Consider the following 6,921-nt stretch of genomic DNA (forward strand, 5'->3'; position numbering starts at 1 on the left):
AACCTTCCGATTACAAGGCGAACTCCCAACTCTTGAGCCACGATCGCCCCGTGCTCAGGAGTGCGCATGATCACATGGGACACCAGGGAATTGAACGCACACTGGGATTGTTGAAACAAAGATGTTTCTGGGGGGGGCATGTTTGAAGATGTTGAGCACTGGGTGAAGAAATGTCAGAGGTGTGTGTATACAAAGATGCCTCAACCCAAAGTTCAGGCACCCCACGCTCCATTTTTGGCTACCCGCCCACTTGAAGTTGTTGCTGTTGATTATACCACCTTGAGCGGACTACAGATGTTTGTGAAAACGTTCTTGTAATGACTGATGTGTTCACCAAGTTCAGTCAGGCATTTGCCACACGAGATCAAAAAGCAGATACCACAGCTAAGATTATCCTGAAAGAGTGGTTCATGAAATATGGGGTACCAGAGCGCCTGCACTCAGACCAGGGCAGGAATTTTGAAAGCGCAGTGATTGCTGAGCTATGCAAACTGTATGGAGTCAAGAAAACTCGTACAACACCCCACCACCCTCAGGGTAACCCTCATTGTGAGAGGTTCAACAGGACTTTGCACAACATCCTCTGTACGCTTCCCCCTGTGAAGAAGCGGTGCTGGCCCGCGCATCTGTCAGAGCTGGTGTATGCTTACAATGTCACGCCGCACTCGACCACAGGGTATTCTCCCCATTACCTGCTGTTTGGGGTCCACCCACATCTACCCATTGATGCATTGTTGGGCCGGGAAGAAGTAAAGGATGACAAACTGGACTGGTTATTAGTGCATCAGGAGCGTCTCCAGAATGCACATGCCAGAGCCAGAGAATTTGCCGAACGGAAGGCTACAGAGAGAGTGGTTCAGCAGCAAGGAAAGGTGTTCTGTCCACCTGCTGACATCGGACAGTTTGTGTATCTCCGTTACCGACCACCTGGAAGGAATAAAATTCAAGATGCCTGGGCAGCCCCTGTGTATAAAGTGGTTGATATCCAAGGGACAACATACACAGTAGTGCCACTGGAAGGAGGGCCGGTGAAAAGAGTCCACAGATCTAACTTGAGGCCATGCGTGGGGTCTATACCTGCACCCAAGCCAAGGCTACGTGACCAGGAAGTCAGTTCTGCAGATGAGCACCAAGTGTCTGATATGGAGGTTGAGCATCCAGAGTTTGCCTTGATGGAGGAGGTCCAGTACCCAATGGAGCTGCCAGTGGCTCAGGGACCTGGGAACTTGGTTCCGATGGTCGACGAGCCTGGAAACCAATTGGAGAATGGAACTGAAAATATGGGTGAGGATCTGCTAGGGCAGGAGAGCAGCGACTACCCTGATGACCTCGAGGTGGAGCCAGCAGCTTACTTCACCTGGACCAGGAAGCATTGGATTCTCCAGTGAAGAACCGGTGGCAAAACCTGTTCCAGCTCCTAGGAAAGGAAAGAAAGGGAAAGCGGAGGCAGGTCCACCCACACCTGCTACACGCAGGAGTAGGAGAGAAACTGCAGGGGTCCACACAAACCCATTTAATCTACCTAGGTCAGCATGCAATGCAGTATCCTTCAGTCCAGATGTACTCTCCCAGGTGTTAGCCGGTATGGTTCTCTACACCACCAAACTCAGGGGAATGGTGGATGAGCAGAGGGTCACCGAGGACGTTGACTCGTAGCAGGGGAGAATGTAGCCAAGTGAACTAATACTATGCATGGAAAGGGTTTAAAAAGAGGGGATTGTGTTTTTGACTGGTTGCCTGTCTACTGGAGGTCTGTTGTAGGGTTGTCATGGTGATGACTAGACCTCGCGTTTTGGGAGTATACTGTCCCTTTAAGAGCCGCCGTAAGCCAGAGCACGCATGCACTCAAGTTTGCGTCACACACTGAGCACTGTGAGCGGGAGCACTGGAGAGTTAGAGACTGCAAAAGATTCTGTGGCTAGCTACACAAGAGGTAAATGTGCTAAAAAGTGTAGCATACTGCAAAATATTGTCACCAGTGTTGTAGTAGACTGTAATTAGCTAAGTTTCTTTAGCAATGACTCCATATTTGTGACCATTTCTGTACAGTTCTTAACGCGCGACGGGTGCATGTTTAATGGTCACGTGCTGTGAAAGGGACTGAAGAGCGGGTTGGCGTGAGTAGTGACAGTGTCCTAACAGATTTCAAAGTTGTTAGGTTTACACTGTTATTCACTTTGCATAACTCTGTATGTTTCTGTTTGATTCAGAGGGGAGATCACTTGCTGTGTGATTCCTGCGTGTGTACTTGTCCTAGCACAGTAGCTGTGTGGAGAAACCGAAGTGAGTTCATGATGTTCTCCCATAGAAATGTATGTTTAAAAGAGAGTTTACAGTGCACTTTATTGCCAGTTGACCTGCGAAGTTGTGAGATGTAAACAATGTGTTTATTTGTTTTGTTTTCTCTTTTTTTGTTGTATTTGTTTCTTGACAGGTCACTACTGTTGTCTATACTGTTTGAATTTAACATGTACATATGATAGTTATTGTTGTCTCAGACCCTGAAAGGCAGTTTTAGGCTGAGCCAGTGGAATAGTTACATTCTGCCGTTTCACTCAAAACTACAGAATTAAAACTGTGCTCCTCCGAGTACAGTCGGAGATTAAAAAAGCCCACAAAAGAGTATTTCCTGTGTCCTGTTTCATTCCATGACCGGGCCACATGTATATCCATTAATGTATATAAAAAAAGCTATATAACTGTCAGAATTTCAGACTGTTTTGAGATGGCTTTTTTGACAATGCAGTTCTCATTTTACTCTACAATCCTGCTAAATTTGGTTGACTAATAAAATCCTGAATATAACAGACAGACAAGTGCAACCTAGAAAGCTTCCAGCACCAAACACTGCATTACTTTGCCTACATACTCTGCATGTTCAAGCAGATATCTGTCTACAGAATCAGAAGCAAATGATTACTTACTTCTCAAATATAATCAAGTGTCTAAGTACTGAATTAATCCCACTGAAAATATTACTTTGAAATTAATTTTTTTTTAATTCACAAGGTTCAATTTAAGATTTGACATGTGAAATTGAGGGCACTCTGGACAATGTTTCAGAACATGTTGGGAAGAAAATCCAAATAGAAAGAAAATTCGATCTCGTCTGTTTTCTTGATGTGTTTCTGAGGTTACTCGTCTTGAATGTCGACTGAACCTAGCACAACAAAGATATAATTTGGTCCATTTAAGTTCCTTGTATGCTGGATACACTTTGAAGAAAGGGAAAAGAAATTTCTGGAATTACAAACTTGTATTAGTGGGCAATTTCAAAGAGAATTCAAAACACACATATTTAGGTAAATGATTTTCAGAAATGCAATACGTTCAGTCATAACTTTAAACATGAAGTATTTATGATTACATTTTAAAAATTCAGTTTCCAATAAAATCTTTACAGCCTTTCTTTTCTTTTGAAAACCTAAAAATCATCTGAGTAATACTCATACCCTGGCATTTAAAAAGAGTCATTAGTGTGGGGCTGTTTGCAGGCAGAACAGCACAGAGTTTAACTGAAACGTGATGGAAACAAATTGCCACTCTACTGCACACTGGTTTTGTCCAAAATACAGCAGCAACAGTACAACAGTACAATATTTCTCTCCAGCGTACCCCTCATTACGTCTTCTCGGTAACTAATGATCCTCACTTTCTATACCCAACAAAGAGAGATGCCATTCTCCAGTCTTACAGGCTACAAGACAAGACAAAAGCAGCAACTTTGTTGTACACTTTCCTCCACCAAGAAGAAAAAAAAGAACAGAAAGAAAAACTGGGCCAACAGCAATTAAATAGCCAAATTTCAGGGTTTGTTAAAGCTGAAAAAGTATGTTCATGGGGGAACGAAAAGAGGCAGGCCCCTTGTTCTTCAGTCAGAGAACAAAGACTCCCCACCCTCCTTTGCAGTTTTTTTTGCATCTCTCCAGCCTGAAGATGCAGATCAAGACTAAGTAATTATCCTCTGATTGAGTATTCATAAACGATTATGCTATTGTTTTGTCTTTAATGATGCAAATTACGACTAATTACCTCACGTTAATGGATACCGAGAGTCTTAACAAGCTGTGGAATAGTGCAATTAAGCAACTGTTTATCTAACAGTACCATGTGTAAATATTAGTTGTAGGTGTGTATGTATAAATAAAGTGAATGAGGCCATCTTTTTTCTTGCTCATCATCTTCATGAGTTTGATGGATGAGGAGGGGAGGGGGGGGGGTGCTCAATCTGCATTAAGAAAACTAATTCCATTAGTAGGCACATGAATAATAGCACAGCCTAAAGAGAAACCCCCACCTTTAAGAGGTTTTATATAGTTGATAAGTAAAGATGTATTTTTTTATTCTTTTAGCCATACTGAAAGTATTTAAAGTTTGTTGTCAAAAGTATTATTTTCTAATTTTTTCTTAGTAGAGGTCAGTTGCCTGAATTAGTCTGTTCCCTTCTTTTTCTTGCTTTTTTTCCCCTGTCAAAAAGCCTCTCATGGACTCCAGGGAATCATGTCGCAATTTGCTGCTGGCACTTTCATCATTAAAACTTTTGTACCAGCCTACAAGCCTACAACTCTCCTCTGATAAGATTTTCTTGAGCGTGTGAATAGAAAATGAGTTCAGTTACAGATGAGCAAGGAGAAAAGGCAAGGCAGGGCTATTATTCTGAAAGCTGCAGCCTTACACCAAGTTAAAAAAAAAACATGTTAAAAAATATCGCTGAATGGTAAGAAATGAGATGAAGATCTACTTTAGCCTTTAGTGCTGCTAAATGAATTAATTGCAACTGCAATTAACGATTAATGCTACGATCGGATTGTGGAGTCTCTGTCACAAGTTGATTTAAAGTAGTCGTAGTTGCATCTCTCATTTCCTGCTATATTTCAAAATGGAGTCGAAAGCAGCCAGTCACAAGGCTAGAGTTGTGTAGCAAAATAGCAGAGCAGCAGAAATCAATGGCAATAAACTTCCCGCCTACTCTTTTTTAATGAAATAAAGAGAAATTAATTTTCTTAAATGTTTCCTTTTTATTTCTTATTATCTTTAGACGAACAGTGTCAGCGCATGTTTAAAGAATGTGCGGGCATTAATACAATCATCATTGTTTTCTGATGCTAGTTGTAGGCTTTATCTGTTTATTCTCCCCACACAGCTGTTCAAATACTCTAGCCTGAAATAGCTAAGTAGGTGTAAGTAATTGTTTTAAGCAATTGGCCCATTTACAAATAAATACACAGAAAGTAAAATCATTAAATCCTTTTTCCGTGGGTGAACTGATTTTTTGTCCCCATCTTATATTAGAGATTGTACAACCAATATAGAAATGAAAAAAAAAGTCCTCAAAACAATGTGGTAAAATCCTCTTGTGTAATTGAGGTCATTTGGGATGCTAAATAAAGCCCTCAGATTGAAATTCTGTGCAATTAAAAACAGATAAATGTGTGGCCACATATTATGAACAGTTTTGCACATGCTAGGGTTAAATCCATTGACCTGTTTCTGTTAACAAAGTCAGGCTTGTGTGACATCAATTGCTATTCAAGTCACTGCCTTTTTTATTTATTATGTTGCAAGCTCAGGATGTTTCAGGTAGAATGCAACAAACTGATGTTCTTGTTGCAACCGTTAACCGCTTACATGCATTTATATTGTCTCACTTTTTTCTTTGCTTTCTATCTTCAGAAGCATGCGGTGAACAGGATGTTACAGATATGGCCCTTTAAGGGTGAAGCCTATTGGTAAATGTATTGCAGACTGTGGAGAAAGGATGCATGGGACTGCCCCTGGGTGTCTGTGTATGTGAGTGAGGGAGCGAGTTGGAAAAGGGGAATTATGAACGGCTACCAAAAAAGGAAAAGAAAGGCATAAAAAAATAAATATAATAACTCCCACGGCAGCCAGAGATGTGTCGGCGATGCCCGTTGTGAGTAAAGTGTTAGAAGCCCACTGTGCACGGTGTTTGTGCCTCTGAAGAAAATAAAGTTCCGGTGAAGAAGTTTCCACTGGCTCCTTCTGTCTCTTCAATCGCAAAGTTGGCCCGCGCAGTAAGCTAGTTATCGACTACGAGCCAGTCACGGGATCCGAAATAATTGCCAGAGGTCTCCTTACTACGGTTCAGGGGCGCGGACATGGCGAGGTAACAAGGAGGACCTAGTTTGCTGTGGCTTTTCGCAGCTGGATACTGTTGGGTGCATATTGGGCACATAAAAATGTAGGTGAAATCTATTTTTTAACTGAATTTAGATAATCTTGGGGTTTTTTTTGTATAATACGAAACAAATTGACCTAAAAATATAAACATTTTCTATATTTGGTTCTGGCTCTAAACTGTGACTTCATGTGTAATGGGGGAAATTAATTTGATAAATAAAATAAAATAGTACTTAAAGTGACTGAATATTATTGTTTTGAAGGGAAGCGAAATATTCAGAACTCGCAAATACAATGAAAAAATCTGCATATTACATGATAATCTACAAACTTTACTATTATGTAACATCCAATTTCACATCGCCATGCCATCGCAGCCAAGAACACAAACTGCGGTTCATATCTTTAAAAAATATTTGTCTGCCATCAGAGATTTGCTGTTCCACTTTTACCACAGTAGCTAACACTTTAATATCCCTATAAGGTCACTGAGGGAACTTTTGCATTATTTTGCAGCATCACCAAATTTATAGGACTTTTGCATTAGCGTGATGAGGTGCCTTCACTTATCAGGCATTTCATTCACTGTATTAGCCAAAAACAGACACTTTACACTTTCGTGCAGTCATTTTATCTTTAATAGTAACTCATTTTACAGAAAAAAAATGTACATCAACTGTGACAGCATGAAATGAAAAATAACATGATAGTGAAGTTTAATGTCCACACACACACATACACACACACACACACACACACACACACACACACACACACACA

General features: G+C 40.9%; 1 pseudogene; it reads left to right on the plus strand.

Annotated features, from left to right (window-relative positions):
- Nucleotides 1–6,119: 6,119 nt before the first annotated feature.
- Nucleotides 6,120–6,921, plus strand: part of LOC102199315 (uncharacterized) — a 180,049-nt pseudogene continuing 179,247 nt past the window's right edge.

Source organism: Pundamilia nyererei, unplaced genomic scaffold (genome assembly GCF_000239375.1).
Source record: "Pundamilia nyererei isolate P.nyererei 1_Seehausen unplaced genomic scaffold, PunNye1.0 scaffold00195, whole genome shotgun sequence".
Lineage (NCBI taxonomy): Eukaryota > Metazoa > Chordata > Actinopteri > Cichliformes > Cichlidae > Pundamilia > Pundamilia nyererei.